The 24,951-nt window shown below is 46.5% G+C and overlaps 1 protein-coding gene and 2 pseudogenes across 1 annotated transcript in view; 1 reads left to right on the top strand and 2 right to left on the bottom strand.

Moving 5' to 3' along the window:
* The window catches only part of LOC126248704 (ecdysone-induced protein 74EF-like), a 737,945-nt gene extending 722,332 nt beyond the window's left edge, over positions 1-15,613 (bottom strand). The window contains exon 1 of the mRNA XM_049949991.1: positions 15,528-15,613. The gene's annotated coding sequence lies outside the window, so the exon portion shown is untranslated. The remainder of the gene's footprint in view (positions 1-15,527) is intronic.
* Positions 13,956-14,072, top strand: LOC126250280 (5S ribosomal RNA; annotated as a pseudogene).
* A 3,895-nt stretch (positions 15,614-19,508) lies between the features above and the next one.
* LOC126249823 (5S ribosomal RNA) lies at positions 19,509-19,626 on the bottom strand (annotated as a pseudogene).
* Between the last annotated feature and the right edge of the window lie 5,325 nt (positions 19,627-24,951).

Below are 24,951 nucleotides of genomic sequence, written 5' to 3'. Positions count from 1 at the left end.
TTCTTCATACGCCAGGTGTCACGTCATTAGACTTCTCTTTGCGGGGTTACGTCAAAGATCGCGTGTACACAACTCCAGCGACATTACTACCGATCGTGCATAGAATAGTTGATGCTGCAATGCTGACTGTAATTGGGCAGAACTCGAATATCGTCTTGCTGTTCTACGAGTGGCGAGTGGGGCACACACCGTAATTCTGACATAACAGAGAAAAAAAATTATGAGACTTGCTAAAAGTTTTAAAACGAACCACGATGCTCTGTCTCTAATAGTTTCCTAATTATGATTTTTTGAAACGATAGCGAGACTTCGCGGACACCCTACATTTCGTGAACCGATCGAGATACCGAAACGAGGTTATGACCATACAATAATATGCACAATGGTAGATATTAATTTGACGTTGAAAGTTTTCGAAAAAGCATCCGTGAAATGAGCTGAAACTGACACGCTAGGGACCGATATCGCCTATGGCGATGTAAACACAGCCAATTTAGCCTGTAATGCCAGGTTCCGTCGTTGTTTGGAGCAAGGAAGTCGGCCTCTTGGAATAAGGTAGAATGTCAGCTACGGTTGTTGTAACTCATAATAATGCTAATTTCTAATATCACAATAGGAGCTTAGGAAAAAGATTTCAGATATATGTACGTATTCATAATTACGTGAACAGAGCTCAACTAGGCACTGTTTACACCACAATAGCCAATTCGGACGGCCTCAAATGGCTCTGAGCACTATGGGACTTAACGTCTGTGGTCATCAGTCCCCTAGAACTTAGAACTACTTAAACCTAACTAACCTAAGGACATCACACACATCCATGCCCGAGGCAGGATTCGAACCTGCGACCGTAGCAGTCGCGAGGCTCCGGACTGAGCGCCTAGAACCGCTAGACCACCGCGGCCGGCGGACGGCCTCACATTTCAGTTTTTGCTCACTTCTTGGATGCCTTTGCCAAAGTTTCAACATCGGCATTAACAACAGCTATGTCACTGTAATCGTCTTTTCAAGAGCTTTTTAATGCCGCAAAAAAGTATGTAGTTCCATTAAAAAAAACACAAACGTCCTTCAATTTCTCAGTTGATTCAAGAGTTAAGTCGATTGAGCATATAACACGGTTACGTGTCCCTCTGTTTGCTATTATTCCCCGAAAACCTCCTTTCAATATCTCGAAGAGTCCACGAAGTACAGGTGCTGCGAGTTTTAGGTGGCTCGCCCAGTATAACGTTTACATCAAGAACTGGGCAACATACAAACAAAAAGTGTGGAATTATGTTGGCATTGAGGAAAATTCCAATCATTGAATGAGGGAATTAGTGTGTCTTAGAGTGTCTTATAACTACGCTGTTCGGCAAAGAAATGAAGAACCTACAAAAGGAGGGGAAAACGACACTAAACTTCACAGTTTGAGAGGGTATGTGATGTTATTTCAGTGATTACAATATATATTTAAATTGACGAAGAGGTTGGCAGTATGAGCCTACTTATCAGCATCATGTTGCACCCCTTCTCGCGTGGATGCATGCACCGATTCGGTTGGGAAAGATGTCACAAAGCCGTCGTATCCTCTCCTGAGGCAACATGGCTCACACTTGTTGTAAATAGTCTCGATATCCTGTATACAGGCACTGGCTTGGAGTTGAAGCCCGAGCTGATCCGATACATGTTCTATCGGGGACAGATCTGGCGATCTTTCTGGCTACGGGAGTACCTCAACATCACGCAGACAGTTCATAGAGACACATGCCACGTGTAAACGAATATTACCTGTTGGAAAAAAAAAAGAAAACACAATACTGAAACTTCCTGGCAGATTAAAACTGTGTGCCGCACCGAGACTCTAACTCGGGACCTTTGCCTTCGCGGGCAAGTGCTCTAACCGTCTGAGCTACCCAAGCACGACTCACGACCCGTCCTCACAGCTGCAGGTATGCAGGAGAGCTTCTGTGAAGTTTGGATTGTAGGAGACGAGGTACTGGCGGAATTAAAGCTGTGAGGACGGGTCGTGAGTCGTGCTTGGGTAGCTCAGACGGTTAGAGCACTTGCCCGCGAAGGCAAAGGTCCCGAGTTAGAGTCTCGGTGCGGCACACAGTTTTAATCTGCCAGGAAATTTCATATAAGCGCCCACTCCGCTGCAGAGTAAAAATCTCATTCTGGACCACAATATTGTCGCATAAAATGTAACAAATGAGGACGCAGGATGTCCGGGACGTACGGTTGTGCTGTGAGAACACTAGCAGCTGTTATCTGAAGTCATACTCGATGGCTCACCACACAACGGCACCACGAGTAAAACCGCTGTGCCTCTCCAAAACATTGGAAGAATTGGTCCCATATCTAGATCGTCGCCGTACTCGCCGACGATGGTCATCCGGGGGTATTGCAGAATAACGACTCATCGCTGAACGCAATGTGACGCAATTCGTCAGTAGTCAGCGCTTCCCGGTCGCGGTACTAAAACCAACGGAACCGCTTTTGTTGTTATGTTACTGTCAGCCTACGCGTGGAGGGTAAGTTCCTTTTCCACTACTTGTACAAAGTAGTATCGGATGTATGACGCAGGATGACACACATTGTTTCAGGGAGTCCATTACTTGTTCTCGTATGACTGGCGCGGATGTGAAGGAATAATGATGTGCACGGTGCACAATACGGCGATCTTCTCTTGTGGTAGCTAGACGTGGTTGACCAGAACCTTGACGGCTGCCTTCACGTTCACATGCAGTCCAATATCGGGCCACTGTCACACCTGAATGCCCCAAAAATCTAGATACTGCACGATTCGACAGCCGGCCAAATGGACTCTCGCAATGAGGCGCTATCAAACTTTATCAGGTGCTCATGACGCTGTCTCAGATGAGTGTCCATTTAACATCCGACGCTGTTCACTCCCTGGCCGCGCGGGATTAGCCGAGCGGTCTCAGGCGCTGCAGTCATGGACTGTGCGGCTGATCCCGGCGGAGGTTCGAGTCCTCCCTCGGGCATTGGTGTGTGTGTTTGTCCTTAGGATAATTTAGGTTAAGTAGTGTGTAAGCTTGGGGACTGATGACCTTAACAGTTACGTCCCATAAGATTCTACAGAATTTGATTTTTTGCTCACTCCCGTTATATACCCTATTAGACCTGATGACAACGCTACATACGAACAGCACTAAGCTACTCTGGTGGTCGTCGTACCTGTCACAGCGAATGGCAACTAGCCGGCCGCGGTGGTCTCGCGGTTCTGGCGCTGCAGTCCGGAACCGCGGGACTGCTACGGTCGCAGGTTCGAATCCTGCCTCGGGCATGGGTGTGTGTGATGTCCTTAGGTTAGTTAGGTTTAAGTAGTTCTAAGTTCTAGGGGACTTATGACCTAAGATGTTGAGTCCCATGGTGCTCAGAGCCATTTGAACCAAAGGAAGGAGTGGCAACTCCAATCATTTACAGAGTGAGAGTTATTGAACTATATGAAATAAAATCGTCATAACGTCTGAACAGCTTGCGTTAGGACGTTAAAGCTGTACGGTTGGCGAGCGGGACATGAGGGGAATTAGTACGCGCACTCGTGGTTTGGTTTAGCGACGAAGCCTACTTTCATTTGGATGGGTTCGTCAATAAGCAAAGTTGGCCCATCTGGGGGACTGAGAATCCGCATTTCGCGATCGAGAGGTCCCTTATTCTCAACGGGTGACTGTGTGGTGTGCAGTGTCCAGTCACGGAATAATCGGTGCGATATTCCTTGATGGTGCGGTGACTACCGAACGGTACGTGAAGATTTTGGAAGATGATTTCATCCCCATTATACAGATTGACATGATTTCGACAAGATGTAGTTCATGCAAGACGGAGCCCGACCCCATCGAAGCAGGAAGGTGTTTGATGTCCTGGAGGAGCACTTTCGGCACCGCATTCTGGCTCTGGGGTACCCAGACGCCACTGGCAGTGGCTTCGATTGAACGCCATGTTCTCCGGCTCCTTGTTATGAAGCTAAGTTAAAAACAAGGTGTACAGCAATAACCCCAAACCATTGCTGACCTGAAAACAGCCATTCTGGAGGCCATCGACAGCGTCGATGTTCAAGCAGGTCATGCAGAATTTCGCTATTCGTCTGCGCCACATCATCGTCAATGATGGCAGGCATATCGAACATGTCATAACCTAAATGTGAATATCTGTAGTGACATTTACATGTTGAATAAAGTATGTGTACGCCTTGGTTTATAACTACACTCCTGGAAATGGAAAAAAGAACACATTGACACCGGTGTGTCAGACCCACCATACTTGCTCCGGACACTGCGAGAGGGCTGTACAAGCAATGATCACACGCACGGCACAGCGGACACACCAGGAACCGCGGTGTTGGCCGTCGAATGGCGCTAGCTGCGCAGCATTTGTGCACCGCCGCCGTCAGTGTCAGCCAGTTTGCCGTCGCATACGGAGCTCCATCGCAGTCTTTAACACTGGTAGCATGCCGCGACAGCGTGGACGTGAACCGTATGTGCAGTTGACGGACTTTGAGCGAGGGCGTATAGTGGGCATGCGGGAGGCCGGGTGGACGTACCGCCGAATTGCTCAACACGTGGGGCGTGAGGTCTCCACAGTACATCGATGTTGTCGCCAGTGGTCGGCGGAAGGTGCACGTGCCCGTCGACCTGGGACCGGACCGCAGCGACGCACGGATGCACGCCAAGACCGTAGGATCCAACGCAGTGCCGTAGGGGACCGCACCGCCACTTCCCAGCAAATTAGGGACACTGTTGCTCCTGGGGTATCGGCGAGGACCATTCGCAACCGTCTCCATGAAGCTGGGCTACGGTCCCGCACACCGTTAGGCCGTCTTCCGCTCACGCCCCAACATCGTGCAGCCCGCCTCCAGTGGTGTCGCGACAGGCGTGAATGGAGGGACGAATGGAGACGTGTCGTCTTCAGCGATGAGAGTCGCTTCTGCCTTGGTGCCAATGATGGTCGTATGCGTGTTTGGCGCCGTGCACGTGAGCGCCACAATCAGGACTGCATACGACCGAGGCACACATGGCCAACACCCGGCATCATGGTGTGGGGAGCGATCTCCTACACTGGCCGTACACCACTGGTGATCGTCGATGGGACACTGAATAGTGCACGGTACATCCAAACCGCCATCGAACCCATCGTTCTACCATTCCTAGACCGGCAAGGGAACTTGCTGTTCCAACAGGACAATGCACGTCCGCATGTATCCCGTGCCACCCAACGTGCTCTAGAAGGTGTAAGTCAACTACCCTGGCCAGCAAGATCTCCGGATCTGTCCCCCATTGAGTATGTTTGGGACTGGATGAAGCGTCGTCTCACGCGGTCTGCACGTCCAGCACGAACGCTGGTCCAACTGAGGCGCCAGGTGGAAATGGCATGGCAAGCCGTTCCACAGGACTACATCCAGCATCTCTACGATCGTCTCCATGGGAGAATAGCAGCCTGCATTGCTGCGAAAGGTGGATATACACTGTACTAGTGCCGACATTGCGCATGCTCTGTTGCCTGTGTCTATGTGCCTGTGGTTCTGTCAGTGTGATCATGTGATGTATCTGACCCCAGGAATGTGTCAATAAAGTTTCCCCTTCCTGGGACAATGAATTCACGGTGTTCTTATTTCAATTTCCAGGAGTGTAATTTACGTTTCTTGGTCACTCTGTACATACTCACCGATGGTGTGTACGTGAACGGAGTTACATTGACATCCGACCATGTCTCCCGGGATCTTCACCTTCTTTTGAAGGCATTGCAATTCAACAGCCACATTAGGCAGTAAAGTGATTTGAGCGCGATGCAGTGAACAGCGTGAAATACTGCTCGTGTTGCATAAGTTACTTTGGTGGGAGTGTTCTGTGGGATGCTAAGCCTGGGGCCAAAACAAACTCAGGCTCGTCTATTTCTAAGCAAAGCCCGATGGTGTTGGTAATTGTGATGAGGGCCATTACGAGGGAATAGAAAGCTGAGAGTGGCCAGGACCGCGCTAGAACGGCGTTAGTCCCAGTTAGGCGAGGTCGCTGGCCACTTTAACGGCGTCGTATTTTCGCCATGGCTAGCGTTTTACGATCTCGCTGACGCGAGTTCACTCCTCAAGTGTTACAGCTAACGCTCACATCAGGCACCCCTCCACCGACAGGGCCTCGCAGGGTTATCCCTCCGCAAGTCTTTATTCTATATTCTATCTACACCGTGGCAGCTATAGAGGCAACAGAAAGTGACTGTATGACGCAACCTGCCTCATCTCGTTGCTCTGATTTTCCGAACCCGTCGTACACCATATTTCCAAAAAAAACAAAAGGTTAATATTTATCAACAAATGCTAAGATTTACTGTTTCGCTATTTCCTGCTAGTCTTGTCAGTGGTTTCCAAACTATTGTGGCACACTGCTGGTAATAATCGGTTCTCAAGTTTCGTTTTCTATCGCGAAGCCTCGTTATTGGTACTGCCTCTTGTCGACTGTTCTCGCTTCATCATGATACCTTCACGTCTGTCGGCATCCCAGCGAGAGATATTTTGGTGTCTCATATCTGGCACTGAAATGTTTTCTTGAGTCGAACGGCGTCATTTACAGCGTGTGACGTGCCTCCGTTTCTTTTCTAATTGAGCGATTTTCAGTGTTATTGCCTCAGGCGTACTAACCTACTTCTTTTTCAAAATGCTTCGCTAAAAAGATTGACAATAACCAGTCGCAATACATAAATAACTCGAATCTGTCACTTTTATTTATATTTTCACTGTGTGTTTTGAAGGAATGTTCCTCCATTTTCATCTCTAATGATCTCGATGTCGATGGGACGTTAAAGCCTAATCTTTCTTCTTCCTTCAAAATAGCTCAAATGGCTCTGAGCACTATGGGACTCAACTGCTGAGGTCATTAGTCCCCTAGAACTTAGAACTAGTTAAACCTAACTAACCTAAGGACATCACAAACATCCATGCCCGAGGCAGGATTCGAACCTGCGACCGTAGCGGTCTTGCGGTTCCAGACTGCAGCGCCTTTAACCGCACGGTTACTGCGGCCGGCTCTTCTTCCTTCCTCCGTCATTAGTAGACTTATTTAAATGATCGTACATGCGATTTTATTGGTGCATGATGACGGAGAGTAGAAAGACATGTGGAAGTGAGTGGTTACAGTTATTTGTGTGTTGAAAGCCTTCTGCTATTAACCAATTTCGTGTTAGGAATTCTTACGTGAGTCGATGCTCACATGTGTGTATCAAAGAACCTATAGTCAATATTCCCCTCTGCTAAATTAGCTTTATCTTTGGTTAGAAGCTGCTAGGCATGTCTCTTGCAAGTAACTTGAACCCTGAGTCTAGGTAGTCAGTTGTATTGCTTTATGTGGATAACTCTGTTAGCTAGGCCGGTGTGGCTTGGTGTATACAGAAACTTCCGTCTTCCGCCTGCTGCCGTGAACGTGTAGTTTAGTAAATTATGACGCTTGTCTTGTGATATTGAAATTGGCCCACTGAAACTACATCCTCCATGATTTCTGGTGAGGTTGTTGCTTGTTTGCGTAACCTTTGTATAATTATACGATATGCGATATTCTAGGTTTATTTACCGGAGGTACTTAACTGTCGTATTTTCATATGAGCAACGCTAGTTCTTCGTTTCAACTCACATCTTTGTTAGAATACATGGAGATAGATATATAATTTCCATTCGGTCATCCGAGCGTACAAGTCGCTTATCTCATAATCCTCCCGCCCATTAAATAATGTTACTGGCAGTAACATGAATCTGGGGTAATTTTCTGTCTTTCGTAATTGCATGGTTTTGTAAAGACACGTGGCCCCTTGAAGGACAATTGTGTGTATTATTATGAACTTTTATATCCACTTTCCGAACACTACAACAGCTTAAATTCAGTTCTCAAATAAGTTGGCTCTCTTACGGAATTATTTTTCAGTCATCTGTTCGTTGTTCGAACTCCTTACATGTGATGACTTAAACCTTGTTCGTGAAAGTATATTTAATCATAGGAGAACTTAAACTGCCTTTAGCCGAGACAACATTTCACTAATTGTAAACGAAAATTTAAGCAAATAAGGTAAGTGTGGGACGCACTGGGTCTTCACGGCAAGTATTTTGCAGCCATGAAGACGTCGAGCACTTGCCTTTAAATTAGTCATTCTCAGTTGGTTAGATATTACAGAATACACTGTGCAGACCAATCTGCATTTCAGGTATCGCTTCTACAGCATCGTCACATTAATCAATGCCGTGGCCAGCCAGCTGCGTTAGGTTTGTCGGTTGACAATCCGTGTCGCTAACAGACAGATTCACGATTAGGTTTAAATATGGAGAGTTTTGTGGCCAGGTGAGTACGGTAAACTCATCCTGATGCTCTTCGAACCATGGACGTACGCTGTGAGATGTGTGACACGTCGTATTGTCTTCGTGGTAGGTGCCATCACGATGAGGGAAAACAAACTGCATGTAGCGGTGGACATGGCACCCGAGGATAGATGCATAGTTGTTTTGATCCAATCTGCCTTCCAGAACGGCGAGATCACTCACGGAACGCTCTCGAATCTGGACCGTTCCGTCAACAGTTGCATCTGTACAATAGAGTATAAAACGTTATTCGTCTGAAAAGGGCACCTCTAGCCATATTGCAGTGAAATTCAGCCTTCGTCGCCAACGAACAGCATCCAGCATATGTGTATGAACCAGGCGACTGCTGCGAAGGCCCGTACGCAGCAACATTCGCTGAACGTTGAGGAGGCACTGTTGGTAGACCCTTGGTTCATCTGGGCGGTCAGTTGTTCAACAGCTGCACGTCTATTCGTCCGTACACATCTCCGCAGCCGTCGTTCACCCCTGTCATACATGGCCCGTGGTGCGCCATAGTTGCCTCAGCCTCGGTTTTGGATAGCGCCATTTTACCGTGTACAGCAGCACGTACGCAGTTTACAAACTTAGCTGTTTCGGAAGTGCTTCCACTCTTGGCCCGAAAGCCAATGATCATGCCCTTTTGGTCGTCAAATAAATCACCCCGTTGCCTCATTGCGACAAAGACTGCATCCTTTTCCAGGTCGCCCAATGCGCTTTATTGTACCCTAAACTGCCAGTGCTGACACCTGTGAGTTGTTTTTGTACGTTGACGTCGAACATAAGCAGTGGTCACATTAATGTGACTGGACAGCGTATAACCCTCTACACGCAGCCCTATATAGTGTTTCTCGATGTCTATTGGTTAGCAGGCGTTCCTTATTTGAATTCACTAGAGAAGAAAACGAACAAATCGAATTATCTAGGATTATTCTTACCTATGTTATTAATAATCCAGTGTTGTATTGCACAGTATATTTATTTGGTAGTAAGTGTACGTTGCGAAGTCGGCTTCCGGGAGTTAGACATAGCATTTGTTAGCGAAAACCAAGGTACGTAGAAATTTAACGCAGTTACTGTCAGTTATCGTAAGCTGTGTGCTGCCACCAGCCACGCCTTCAACTTATTCCCAGAACTACTACACTTTCGTCTATGTCGTTGACATCGATGACCGTTTTGTAACATGATAATAATGGACAAAATGGTTCAAATGGCTCTGAGCACTATGGGACTCAACTTCTGAGGTCATCAGTCCCCTAGAACTTAGAACTAGTTAAACCTAACTAACCTAAGGACATCACACACATCCATGCCCGAGGCAGGATTCGAACCTGCGACCGTAGCGGTCTCGCGGTTCCAGACTGCAGCGCCTAGAACCGCACGGCCACTTCGGCCGGCGATAATAATGGAGATAACGATCTTAATTTCCTTGTTATTTGTTTCTCCCTAGAAGAAGACACATTTTTGCAATATTGTTCACGCTTCAGGTGCGGACAGTTTGCGTTGAGTACGCTGGCAACAGTGTGGCTGCCAAGATTCCCGCAACACATGAGGCATACGAACCGTTTTTATGCGTTTCCGATTATGTTTATATATAGCGTAGCTCTTTTCGCTAACCAGTCAGCAGCCATTTCCTTTTTCCTGTTTTCGTTCCACTGCACCGTAATAGTACTTACTGAAGCGACCTTTTTCCAAATTAAAGTGAAATATGAATCTGTTTTGGTAGACAGCTGTTTATCATTTGCAGTTATATCACCGTCATTTCCTCCGAGTACATTTGCTCACATTTACCTCTAGACTGCACGTCATTTATTTACGTTTCGTAACTCAGGATCAGCCTTCAACGTTACAAGCAGCCGGTTCGATTGCTGCGGGGAGTTCTGAATCTGACAGGTCGGCTGTGGGCCCGCGTGAATATTTTTTGGGGATAGCGAGCTGAGCGCAGGAAAAGGGGGGGATGCAAGCTGCGAGGCGCAGCGCCCGTCGTGCTTTACACGTGCGGAAACAGGAGGGTTCCGACAGCATGGTCGCAGGATGAGCTAAGATGGAGGGACCTGTGACTTGGAATATCGCCACTAATATTATTTTAATGAAAATACGTAAAATTCCTTACAAGCATGCTACAAAGAAACCAACGACAGCTTTGGGCGGCGGCAATAGCGTGAGCTCATTGAACATAAATCCATGCCTGAAGCTTTAATAGTTAAATAATGATTGACATTATTGGCATTATTGTTTATAATAAGGTCGCAAACTGACCGCAGTGATTTTCTACATGTTTTATGACAAGTATTTATATGAAATTTTTGTAAAAATTATAAATGGTGGTCAGAATGAAAGTACCTGCACTAAATCGAAGATTGGTTATGTGACCGAATCTTTAAATGAGCGTACAGGTAGAGTTCTTTTTTGGTCTGTCGTCTTGCGACTGGAGTTTTTTTTTTTTTGTGAGGAATTTCACCCTGGTTTCATCTGTAGTCATTAAAGCTATGGGCGGTTTGTATTCCACGAATGTTACTTTCATGTGTGATAATTTGCAGAGCTCACGAATCCGATTTCAGTCTTTCGAGGCAGATTCGTTTGTGACAAGATCTCGCGTGAGCGACTTTAGCTCGTTGAGAGACAGATGATGCTTTCGACAGTTTACTGCACTGTCGTACTTTATAATTTAGCGCACGCTGCTGGGTATAAGTGCTATGTCTGCACAAAGTAATTCTATAATTGTGCTCTGCCGATAGATCATGAAGTTATTCAATGAGTTACATTGTGAATTTCTGAAAAATAAAGGGATTTGTATCAAAGTTAAAATCAATCTGTCTTGAGTATTATTATTATTATTATTATTATTATTATTCGGGGTTTCAACCAACAGGTTCAGCCTCGTTCATTTTTTATTAAATTATTCGTTTATGTGTCAGACTGCTAGTATAAGGTTCTGACAAACATTATTGTGTTGAGTAACTGGGCTATAGAGCGAGGATGTACAGCCACCCACTACTGATGATAGCTACACTCAATGTTAATGGCCGCAAAGCATGATCAGTCATGTATTTCATTCGAAAGATGGACAAACAAGATATTATGGTCATAGTGTTTTGGCTCATCAGTTAAAAATGGTTCAAATGGCTCTAAGCACTGTGGTACTTAACATCTGAAGTCATCAGTCCCCTAGACTTAGAACTCCTTAAACCTAACTAACCTAAGAACATCACACACATCCATGCCCGAGGCAGGATTCGAACCTGCGACCGTAGCAGCAGCACGGTTCCGGACTGAAGCGCCTAGAACTGCTCGGCCACAGCGGCCTCCTCAGTGTATGTGGACGATACGTTCGCTTTACGGCCGCATGGTGAAACGGAGCTACACTAGTTTCACCAATATTTGAATGAAATGCACGGGAAGGTGCAGTTCGGACCCGAGGAAGAGAAGAATGGCGCAATTCCATTCCTAGATGTGCAAGTATGTAGGACAACGGAGGGCACACTAGGACACTGGTTGGAATCCTACACATATGGACAGGTTTTGCACGGCCAAGCCGGCCGGGGTGGCCGAGCGGTTCTAGGCGCTACAGTCTGGAACCACGCGACCTCTACGGTCGCAGGTTCGAATCCTGCCTCGGGCGTGGATGTGTGTGATGTCCTTAGGTTAGTTAGGTTTAAGTAGTTCGAAGTTCTAGGGGACTGATGACCTCAGAAGTTTAGTCCCATAGTGCTGAGAGCCATTTCTTTGCGCGGCCAATCCAACCACCACCCAGCACATAAGAACTCACTTATCCTTTCATTGGCTATCCGTGCGTAGCGCCTAGCGATGCTCAAAATATAACACGTCAGCTCAAAAGGCTGCGTGTCACGTTGATGGCTAATGGTAACAACTATAAGTCGACCCAAACAGCCATTGCAAAGAACAACAGAAAGCGAGAGAGGCAACAAATTGACAAACTGCACCCAGAAGAGTGCCTACCATAAATGAAAAATGTCACAGACTGGACTCGTAAACATCTTCGTCGGATTGGTGTCCAGCCTGTCTTCCTCAGTAGCCTGAAGATTCATGATGTGCTAGGCTGCACCAAGGAAAAGGTAGATGCTTTACACACTGCAGGTGTGTACAAGGTGGAATCTCAGTGTGGAGAAGTGTACATCGGTGAGACCGGGAGGGCAATTGCAAAGCGCAAACGGGAACACAGCAAATCTACAGTTGTGGAATACTAACAAGACAGCGGCAAGAAAATAAAGTATAACGATACCTGCATACTTGGAAAGCAGACGAGTGTGATAAAACGCAAGATCAGAGAAGCCACTGAAATACTAAAACACCCTAACAACATGAACAGAGAGACTGGACTCAGACTGGCCCCATCCTAGAGGGTCCAATAATACGAGAAGCGAGCACTACCGTTAAGTTACTGCCGAAGGAACACATGATCCCATGTCTCATTTGCTGATAACCACCAATCATGCCACACAATGCAAGAAGCAAGATAACAGCAGATCCCCACTCCGTCCACCGTAGTATTACAATAAAGTTCCCTCTCGTTCCGCCTCAAGAACCAATCGTAACAAGGATTTTTTTTTAAAACTGTGGCGTTATGTCATTTTTAGTGAGCAGTAATAACAAATATATAAGTGACCCTTCACAACTAAAACACAGCAGTAGTCCCAGAAGATGGCCACTGTAACAGTGTGAGAAACTTTGCTTTGTCCAGTATAGTTTTTTACAATACCATATTTACAGTGGAAACATGCCATCGCACTACCCCTCAGATTTAGTTGTAAGCTGGCCCACTGGATAGTCCATCAAAACTTACACACAGATTATGCACGAAAACAGGAAGGAGGTGTACTGAATTGTGGGAGAAAGAAGAAAAATAGTAACAGTGGACGGTCCACATTTAATATATGCAGTATCCAGGAACGCTAATGACCCTCGTGTCGTGGTTGTGTGGTCATGGTGAAGGACTGTGAGAAGGGAGATCTGCGTTCAATTCTCACTCAGTCCCATTTTTTTTCACAAAATTACGAATTTTCCGTTCGGTCATAGACATGCCTGTTGGCTGTATTCTAATTTGTGTGTGTGTGTGTGTGTGTGTGTGTGTGTGTGTGTGTGTGTGTGTGCGCGCGCGCACATATACCACGTGCTATGCCTCTTGCGTTCCGTTTTGGAAGTTTTGACTCTTGAATTCCTTCCTTGTAACACAGTTCACGCCCGTTTATTTGTTATGTCCATTTCTGTGAGGGGTCTATACGGCATCTAGCTTGCTATCGCTATTCATCACATTTACTTGCAACTGATATTCTGTAATGAACAGTGAGAGCAGGCAAGATGCCACATAACCTTGGGACAGAAATGAACATAACAAATAAACCGGTGTGATTTATGTTACAGCGACGGAATTCAAGAGTCAAAACTTCCAAAACGGAACGCAAGAGGAATAACATGTGGTATATGTGCAGAACAAATAGAAAGTACGTACGCCTGGAGGTCCCTTCGTTACACGTTGCCAACTGACATTACGCCATGACACATACACAAATTTGAATACAGCGGGCGGAAACGTCGATGACCGAACGGCAAGTTTGTGATTTTTCTACAAAAAAAAAAAAAAGTAGAAAATTGGAACCGAGTCGTTGCCAACGGCCTTGCCGCAGTGGTAACACCGGTTCCCGTCAGATCACCGAAGTTAAGCGCTGTCGGGCTGGGCTACACTTGGATGGGTGACCATCCAGTCTGCCAAGCGCTGTTGGTAAGTGGGGTGCACTCAGCCCTTGTGAGGCAAACTGAGGAGCTACTTGATTGAGAAGTAGCGGGTCCGGTCTCGTAAACTGACATACGGCCTGGAGAGTGGTGTGCTGACTACATGCCCTTCCATATCCGCATCCAATGACGCCTATGAGCTGAGGATGACACGGGGGCCGGTCAGTACCGTTGGCCCCTCATAGCCTGTTCGGGAGGAGTTTAGTTTAGTTTTTTCCTCTGTCGTTGTCCAGCACCTTGACCACATAACCACGACACGATAGTCATTCACGTTGCTCGATATTGCACATAATAAATTTTGTCCGTTCACTGTTTCTATTTTTCTTCTTTTTTCCACACTTTACTACATCTTCTCCCTGTTTTCGTGCTAGATCTGTGTTCAGTTTTTGACGGGCTATCCAATGGACCAACTTACCCTTAAATCTGAGGGGTTGCGATTGGGCGTTTCCTTTGTTAGAAAACTTTTATCTCACATGACTGACCGCGGAAGGATAAGCAGTTATACAAACTGTTTGTTTCAAAATTGTCATAACTGTTAATACATTTATACCACTGTGAGAGAAGACGAGCAATGCCTTCATGGAAAAATGTTTGTGGCTGTCTACGGAACCATGATTGTATCCAGTGGTGCACATCTGCAACCGAAGCAAATTGACGGTCACGAATGTCTTTCTTCAGGGCTCCAAAGATATGAAAATTTCATGAGGAGGGATCAGGATTGTGTGGATGATGAGTAAGTGATACTTAGCAAATATGAAGCGCGTCATAGGGTCCAAACGCCCAGGAATGTTGCAGGATGATGTCTGTCCACATGTGGCTAATGTTGTTTCCGCTACGCTGCAGAAGTTTCACTGGGAAGCCCATACACATCCTCCACATAATCTCCCCTTGTGATTTCCATATTTTTGGAGCCCTCAATAGAGATATTCGTGGCCGCCGATTTTCATCGAAGTGTTGCAGGGTACAATCAAGGTTCCGAAGGCAACGGCAAACATTTTTGCATGAAGGGATTGACCGTTTTGTCTCACAGTGGGATAAGTATATTAACAGTTATGGTGATTACTTTTGAAATAATGAACAGTTTATTTACTTTTTCCGTTTGTCTCTTTTCATCTGGCTGTCACGTATAGGTCACAGCTAATTTCACAATATATGACGACTCTCTCTGAGCGTGTGAGGGATCTGCACAGATGCGAACGTGGTCGGTGTCTAAGGATACCGGACCCGCGGCGCGAGGACGCTAGGCGCTTGCTGAAGGCAGACCTGTTGGAGGCCTTTGCCATCACTTAGAGCTGAGAAACTAGGTACCTCTCCTTGTCTCACGGTCTCACCTTTAAAGACAGTAACGAGTTTTAGAAACACACACACACACACACACACACACAAACGCAAGTACACGGACATAAAAATCCTCTACAACAATAATTGAGATATTGAGTCCACCAACCTGAGCACTGTGGCCACGCCTGCGTTGGGCGTAGAGGCCTGTTTCCATCAAACGGGATGTTAGCTTTCTGCCCTCTAAGCAGGTGCTTGTTGTCCGAAACGGTCCTGAAAGAAAAACAAAATGTATTATTTTTCTGTCAGCACATGTAATGTAAATTAACACGTCAACACACAGCTTTCATGCACGTGAACCAACATAACAAAACAATGATATGCTACAAACGAAAGAATTTGTCGGCTAAGGAATCTACTTTACGCGGAACGGATAATGAAGGTGCGTTTAGGGCCAAGTGTGTCACATCCACATTAGAATTTATTTACTGCTACTTTTCAGCTTGAGATATAAATAAATCACATATTTATTAACAAAGCAAACTGTTCCGTTTAACATGTAAAATTATGTAGGATGATGTTAAAAATTGCAGTTATATTGAAATTAACGAAAACAAAAGGGTGTGTACGTAGAAAGTAATTTGAGTTACATTAAGATAGACCTACGCTCTGGAAAAAAACGTATCTTGTAGGGTATACGTGCGCATAAAGTGAAACACTAAAAATGAGTATCACAGAGGCAAGGCATGAGAAACCGGAAACTGTGATGAGTATGAATGCCGAGTGTCAGAAACCGAAAGATGTTACGCTCTAGTAAGTAAATACTGGACTCACTTTAGGGAGGACAGGTACTCAAATTCGTCTCCATTCATATAACTTAAGGTTTTCCGTGGTTTTCCTAAATTGCTTAATGCGAATGCCGGGATGGGTCCTTTGCGCTCCGTATTTAACATCTCGTTAACCTTAACGTATCTTTCATTTGAGTGGCAGTACAGAAGAAGTGTGCCTTCTCATGGAAAACGAGATAAGTAGAAATAAGGACGATCAACAACATACAATATAGTTTGAATCTAATGAAAGATCCGTTTACTTGCAATTTTAATTTTTTCGCTTTCATTTTTTGTCTTCGTCCTCATAAACACGCTCTGGTCAGAAGTATCGGAATTGACCACTACATGGCACGAGATGCGGACCCATCACTGTAAAAAGACTGGGATTATTCCCACTAAGAGGGAACTTAATACCAAGAGAAATCAAAAAGTTTCTCTCTACACGCAGTCGAATCTTTACTGGTGATGACTTTAACACAAAGCCCTCTGAGTGGAATTCGACTTTAGTGGTCGTCACCAAATGTGAGCAACAGAAGCGCACGACGAGGTAGCAGTTGGGCCCTACGACCCGACTATCTACCCTCCCCGTGGTCGCCCCGATGTCTTAGACACAGCCATCTTAAAGGGGGCGGGACATCAGACGCATGCATCGACCAGATGTGCACTCTCGTCTGATCACGTTCCAGTAATTTTTGATCTAGACCTGGACGGACATAGCAAAGCGAACGACCGCCAACAACTATGGAATGTGGACTGGGATCACTTTCAAGGGCGTGTAGCAGACACCCTTGCTGTTATCCCAAATCCCGATGAAGCCGGAGTGGATGACACGCTGACAGTGTTCACACACCTCACATTGTAAGCTGTTGACGCAGCCATTCCCGGGCATCCGCATAAACCGAGAGATTTCTCCAGAGAATTTCCACCAAACATCCTCAAAATCATTACGAAGAAAAACAGATTATTTAGAGAATGGCAGCTGACACGAAAACCTGCGACGAAACGACGTCTAAATCGCCTTCGCGCGAAATAAAAGTCGTTGTCGATCAACACAGAAATCGGGACTCTGAGGAAAAAATTGCCGGCCTCAGACTGGACGAAAACATTGCGTGGTTCGTGAAAGAACAGTTTCTACTGACGAAACACGGCATTCCACCGCTGCAAGTCGGGCGTGAAATTGTCTGCGAGCCGGTACCAAGGCAAATACCTTGGTGGATGCGTTCGCGAAGAATTTCACGCCTATGGACGCCGTAGTTGACAAGCACGTTAGACTAGTGGAGGAGAGATTACCTGTATTTATGGGCAATCGGGATGAGGATGACTTCATTGATGAAATCATAGAGGAGGAAGTACAAAACCAGCTCTCCCACCTTAATCAACGTAAGGAAGGCGGTGTTGACCAACTAGAAAAGATTACCGTAAAGAAATGCCGCCAGGAGCAGTCCGGATTCTGACTGCGATATGTAACAACATTCTACGGACCGGCAGATTCCTCTCCGTGTGGAAACTCGTGGAGGTAGTTGCAATTTCCAAACCGGGTAAGGATCTGAAACTTGCACATCACTGTCGGCCGATAAGCGTTCTGCTGACACTTTCAAACATTTTTCGTTGGTTCACGGGCATCGCGTCGGATAATGTTGTGGAATCTGTACGATATTATCCGACGCCCGCGAACCAATGATGCAGTTACTACGTTGGGAAAGTCTTAAATAGCACTCTCAAAAATATTTGAAAGGTTACAGCCTAACGACCGCACAGGCATGTCAGGGAGGAGCGCCTCTTACCAGATGAGAGGAGCGTTCCGCTTTCGGAGGATGTCAGCAGTAACTCCTTAGGTTAGCTGAGCAGGCAATGGGAGTGCTGGACCATCGAGAGCACCTTGGTGCGGTAATCCTAGACGTGTCCAAGGCATTTGACGGCGTGTGACATGACGGCCTCCTATTCAAACTTTTCGTATTGGGAGTACCGGTGTCCACGCCAGCCTTACGTAATTGGCCACGTAGCTTAAGCGCGCAAATTATGAGAAGTCGTCTGCAAGAACCATGTGACAACTTGGTATCTTGGGCCACCAAGTGGAGGCTCAATACGAATGCGGCCAAGAGCCAAGCTCTGGTTATTACTAGAAGAAGTCTTCCAGAAGATTTAGTCCTGCCTCGTATCGTGGGAGGCCACGTCCCATCGTCACGAACCGGGAACTACCTCAGCGTCACCCTAGACAGACATATGACCTGGGGACCTCACGTCCGCGAGGTGAGAGGTAAAGCATTGGGTCGTCCACAAACGCTTCACCCACTTCTAAATCCAGTTTCAACGCTCCCGGACACTGTGGAGTCACATTATACCTGGCGCTCATTCGGCCAATGATAGACTATGGGCCTGTTCTCTGGTGCAAGGCTGCCCATGTCTATATGGAACCACTGCAGAAAGCGCAGAACAGAGAAATGCGTCTTGCTGTGCACTTGCCAAAGTGCTACCCCACAAAAGAGCTTCAATAGCAGGCAAGCGTCACCCTGCTGAGAAAATGCATCAACAGACAGACCGCTCGCCAACAGACAGACCGCTCGCCAAATCTATGAATTGGCGAAGCGGTCGGAGAATCTGCTCATCGACAGTCTGGGTGTCCAACTGCATTGGCGTCCGATCACACGGTGGCCAGGCCTGCTACATGAGCAGAAGTACCTAGTAACCGCAGTTAACAGAAACATGGATGACAACAAGAACTGACGTACTAAAACGAGGAGAAAAACAAATGAACAAGCAGGAATTAGGTAAGCAAGGCATTGCGAGTGTCAATACCACAATCAGACGAGATCAAGCGATCTCCAAAAGTCAAGTGGTTTGTTGTCAGCAGAGGAACGGTAACAGCAGAATGGGTAGATCAGGAGAGCTCAGTGACTTCGAGCATGGACTTGTCAGTGTATATCAGGATGTCACCTGAGTAACAAATTCATCAGGCACATTTCAATTGTTCTAAAGATAGCCAAGTCGACTGTTAACGATGTTATTGTGCAGTGGAAACGCTGAGGATCAACCAAAGCTAAATCAAGACTGGGTAGATCTCCTGTAGTGATGGACAGGGAACGTTGAGCATTGCGGAGAGTGGTTGTAAAAACTCCTCCAGCACAGGCCATGAAGGCCCAAAGGTACCGACTAGCCGCCGTGTCATCCCCAGCCCGCTGGCGTCACAGGATGCGGATATGGAGGGGCATGTGATCAGCACACCGCACTCCCGGCCGTATGTCAGTTTACGAGACCGGAGCCGCTACTTCTCAATCAAGTAGCTCCTCAGTTTGCCTCACAAGGACTGAGTGCACCCCGCTTGCCAACAGCGCTCGGCAGACCGGATGGTCACCCATCCAAGTGCTAGCCCAGCCCGACAGTCCTTAATTTCGGTGATCTGACGGGAACCGGTGTTACCACCGCGGCAAGACTGTTGGCAGTAGTTGTAAAAGATCGTATGAAATTAACGGAGGGAACACTCGTGAGTTACGAATGTCAGTCCAGCTAGAACAATGACTGTACATAGGGAGTTAAAAAGAATGGGGTACTATGGTAGAGCAGCCCCTCATCAGCCACATATTTCTGTAGTCAGTGCTAAGCGACGCTTCACGCAGTGGCCAGAGAGACGCCACTGGGCAGTGAGTGACCTGGAAACAAGTGATTTGGAGTGAGAATCACACGATACCCTGTGGAAATCCTATGGAAGGCATTAGTTTTGGGTAACGCCTGGAGAACGTTACCTGCCATCATGTGTAACTCCAGCAGTGGAGTACGAAGGAGGTGGGATTACGGAATGGGATTGTTTTCCGTGGCTGGGGTGTGGTACCGTCATGGACAAATTTTACAGCACTGTATACCGCTGATAGTAGAGGAATAGTTCGAAGACGGTTGCTTAGTATCGGAATGACAATGGATCCTTCAGAAAGTAGGATCTGTGAAGCAATGATTTGTGGACAATAACATTCTTGAAGTAGACTAGCCTGTCCAGAGTCCCGACATGAACCCAGTAGAACATCTTTGGGATGAGTTAGAAAGATTTCGCTTTGTACCTCAGCGCCCAAGCTCATTTCTTTCTCTGGTTTCAGCTCTTGTAGAAGAATGGACTCCTATTCTTCCACAGACATGCAGACACATTATTGAAAGTGTCCCCAGCAGAGTTCAAGCAGTCATAAAGACGAAGCGTGGACACACCCCATCTTAATGTCCGTATACTTTTAATCAGATAGTCTATTAACAACATGCGATAAGCTAACACCGGCAATGCGGAGAGACACCCGTCGTATACTTTTATGAGGCATTCGTTGGTGAACGGCTTAATTGATAAAGGAAATTACAGGGTTACACAGTTTAATTTAGCTGACTTGGCAAGAACACTTTCTTTCGCTTAGCTATATTAAAAATATAGCTAAGCGAAAGAAAATGTTCTTGCCAAGTCAGCTAAATTAAACTGTGTAACCCTGTAATTTCCTTTATCAATTAAGCCGTTTTACTTGTATATTTTTACTGGAAGAGATCTCGCATCACCGAGAAAGTCTAAAACCTAGCAGAAATACAATGTTCAGCTACTTATCTAACGTGACAGGCGTTCATACAGTGGACTATCAGAAGTCATCATGATAGCTCCATCGAATCGCCGAAGTACTTCACTGTGAAACATCGGTGGCATTCGGCACGAGGAGGACTGTTCATGACAGTCCAAACGCGTTATAGCCTGTGTAGACATGTACAATACAACAGCGAAGGATGGCGTCGATGATATTCGGCGGCGAGGTCGCTCCAGTCTCTTGTAAGGGTGGCCAGTGACGTTGGCCCAAGTGTTGCCCTATACTTTCGGAATGGCAGTATGCTTTCTGTCATCGACATATATTTCGTCTATTTATTTTTTCTGGTTCCTCGGTATCATTTGAGCCGAAGCTACCTGGAAATAGAACGAGTCACTGTATATGCAGTTCACACAAGACTGGTAAAAAATACGTGTTAAAACAAGAGCTTCAAGCAGAAGTTTACTGCTAAGAGTCTGAGAGCATGCGTTCTGAGAAGTGTCATTCGACATATTACTTGCTCCCACATATGCCTCACGAAATGACGACGACTTGAAAAACTGTAGGCGTTAGAGCTCATATAGAGTCTTAATCGTCCGGTGTCCTTCCCAAACACCATGCGCGAAGGGAACAGGAAAGGAGAGACTAACAGTGGTACCACAAGTACTCCATACCACACTCTGTAACATGGCTTCTGGAGTGTTGATGTACATTTACATATACATTTGCATCTATACTCTGCAACCCATTCTGCGGTGTGTGGCTGAGGGTACTTCGTGTACCACTGTCACTTCTCCACTTTCCTGTTCCAGTTGCGAATGGTTCGCGGGAAGAATGATTGCCGGTAAGCCTCCGAGTGGGCTCGAACCTCTCTAATTTCATCCTCATGGTCTTTCCGCGACATATATGTAGGAGGAAGCAATATATCGGTAGTTTATCTAGGAACGTACACTCTCGGAACTTTAACAGTAGACCACATCGTGATGCAGATAGCTATCTTGCAGCATCTGCCACTGTAGATGGTTGAGCATCTCCGTGACGCTTTCGTGCATACTAGATGAACCTGTAACGAAAAGCGCTGCTCTTTTTTGGACCTTTTCTATTTCTTCTATCAATCCTTTCTGGTACGAATCCCATACAGCCGAGCAGTATCCAAGTACTGGTCGAACGAGGGTCTTTTAAGCTACCTCTTTTGTTGACCGATTATATTTCGTGAGGATTCTCCGAATGAATCTGTCTGGCATATGTCTTTCCTGCGATTAGTTTTATGTGGTCGTTCCACTTTAAATAACTCCGTACACATACTCATAGATACTGCATGAAATTAACTGCTTCCAGTGATTGTTCTGCAATTGAGTAATAGTATAACAAACGGTCTTCCTGTCTACGTATATGCAGTAAGTTACGCTGAAGGTCAGTTGCCTCTCCAGTCAAGCATCGGCCCTCTGCAGCGCTTCCTGCATTTCGTACAATTTTCTAGCGTCGCGACTTCTCTGTGCACATCAGAATCATTCGCAAAAAGCCTCATGGAACTTCCAGCGTTGTCTGTCATTTATATACAGTGCATCCGAGGAGCGATGGTCAATATTCAGGGGTGTGACAGAAATGATCATTCGAAGGTGTTCATCTTCGATACTGTGAAACAAACCTCTTTTTACTGCAAGCGCTTTGCTTTACATATTTTGAAAGGAGGAAGTATGGACCAAAACAAGCAAAAATTTTCTAGTAAACAAGGGCTCTAAAGAGCATACCTCAAGTCTTAAGAGACATGGGCACTTCTTCAATAGAAAAAAATTGTGTCACAGTAGCGTAGATGAACAAGGCGTCGTAGCTCTTAAGGCAGGGATGACGAAGATTTCGGCTTGCGGACGATGCCCGGGCCCGAATGCCAAATCGCTCAGCCTCGCTTCACATTTCCCCCACCACCAAGCGACGCTGCGCTGTCTGAGCGCTAGGAGGGGGAACAGGGGAAAAAAGCGAACGCGCCTCATTTAAACGGTAGTACAGTCTTGCAGGATGTGACTTGGTTTTCTATTTCACATTTCTCAACAACACAGATCACAAACAAAACACGTTTCTAGTATTAATTAATTATTTTTGGCGTGGTGAAAACAATTTTTATCTGTTACAAACTGTCGGCATACGAACAGACGCAGCCAATTTCACAGAGTTTTGCACTCAAACAGCCACGTAATCCTGACTTATTTAGTTTCATAAACGATGAAGGTCTTTCAAACAAATATGTCGATCGAAATATTGTCGCACTTCCGCAACTACATTATGCAGACCTGGAAAATCTACCTGAGAAAAGCAATGTAGTTGTTCTGCACAGTTTTAACGTAAAAAGATTTGTAATTAAAACTGGAATTACGCTGCAGGTCAGTCAGTTACATCTGCACATGAACAGGAGCGCTTTCACTGAAATGTCAAAAGGTCTCGAAAACAGATGTAAGATCGACAGTGTGCTCAAAACCTTTATGAAAATATCGTTGTAATTCTTGCAACGTCACAATGAATTCTTCAAACCCAGCATTTTCGTTAAAGCCAGTGAGCTTAGGGGACTGGATTGTCTTTGTCAGAATAGGTCCATTCTACAGCAAGATTTTCGTTTTAAATGCGTCCCCACCACAACATAAAGAAGTTACCTTCCGTGTCTTACTGTGGACAATGTACAGTAAAGTCCACTTAAAATACGAAGTCTGAAATCTATTCCGGATGTTCTAATTTTCGTTCCTGCACTCATTTTTCCTTTATAAATTCAACAATAGCGAGATTTAAATCGAAAAAATCGTTCCAGCCATGCCTCTTGATTTAACCAACGCACTTGGCTGTAATATAAGAAGTCTCTACACTCTTTGCTCATTTCCATTAAAAACTGTTGCAATTGAAAATACACTCCTGGAAATTGAAATAAGAACGCCGTGAATTCATTGTCCCAGGAAGGGGAAACTTTATTGACACATTCCTGGGGTCAGATACATCACATGATCACACTGACAGAACCACAGGCACATAGACACAGGCAACAGAGCATGCACAATGTCGGCACTAGTACAGTGTATATCCACCTTTCGCAGCAATGCAGGCTGCTATTCTCCCATGGAGACGATCGTAGAGATGCTGGATGTAGTCCTGTGGAACGGCTTGCCATGCCATTTCCACCTGGCGCCTCAGTTGGACCAGCGTTCGTGCTGGACGTGCAGACCGCGTGAGACGACGCTTCATCCAGTCCCAAACATGCTCAATGGGCGACAGATCCGGAGATCTTGCTGGCCAGGGTAGTTGACTTACACCTTCTAGAGCACGTTGGGTGGCACGGGATACATGCGGACGTGCATTGTCCTGTTGGAACAGCAAGTTCCCTTGCCGGTCTAGGAATGGTAGAACGATGGGTTCGATGACGGTTTGGATGTACCGTGCACTATTCAGTGTCCCCTCGACGATCACCAGTGGTGTACGGCCAGTGTAGGAGATCGCTCCCCACACCATGATGCCGGGTGTTGGCCCTGTGTGCCTCGGTCGTATGCAGTCCTGATTGTGGCGCTCACCTGCACGGCGCCAAACACGCATACGACCATCATTGGCACCAAGGCAGAAGCGACTCTCATCGCTGAAGACGACACGTCTCCATTCGTCCCTCCATTCACGCCTGTCGCGACACCACTGGAGGCGGGCTGCACGATGTTGGGGCGTGAGCGGAAGACGGCCTAACGGTGTGCGGGACCGTAGCCCAGCTTCATGGAGACGGTTGCGAATGGTCCTCGCTGATACCCCAGGAGCAACAGTGTCCCTAATTGGCTGGGAAGTGGCGGTGCGGTCCCCTACGGCACTGCGTAGGATCCTACGGTCTTGGCGTGCATCCGTGCGTCGCTGCGGTCCGGTCCCAGGTCGACGGGCACGTGCACCTTCCGCCGACCACTGGCGACAACATCGATGTACTGTGGAGACCTCACGCCCCACGTGTTGAGCAATTCGGCGGTACGTCCACCCGGCCTCCCGCATGCCCACTATACGCCCTCGCTCAAAGTCCGTCAACTGCACATACGGTTCACGTCCACGCTGTCGCGGCATGCTACCAGTGTTAAAGACTGCGATGGAGCTCCGTATGCCACGGCAAACTGGCTGACACTGACGGCGGCGGTGCACAAATGCTGCGCAGCTAGCGCCATTCGACGGCCAACACCGCGGTTCCTGGTGTGTCCGCTGTGCCGTGCGTGTGATC

This window comes from Schistocerca nitens, chromosome 3, assembly GCF_023898315.1.
Source record: "Schistocerca nitens isolate TAMUIC-IGC-003100 chromosome 3, iqSchNite1.1, whole genome shotgun sequence".
Taxonomy (NCBI): domain Eukaryota; kingdom Metazoa; phylum Arthropoda; class Insecta; order Orthoptera; family Acrididae; genus Schistocerca; species Schistocerca nitens.
The sequence above is the reverse complement of the archived record's forward strand: the minus strand, read 5'-3'. Positions and strand labels throughout refer to the sequence as shown.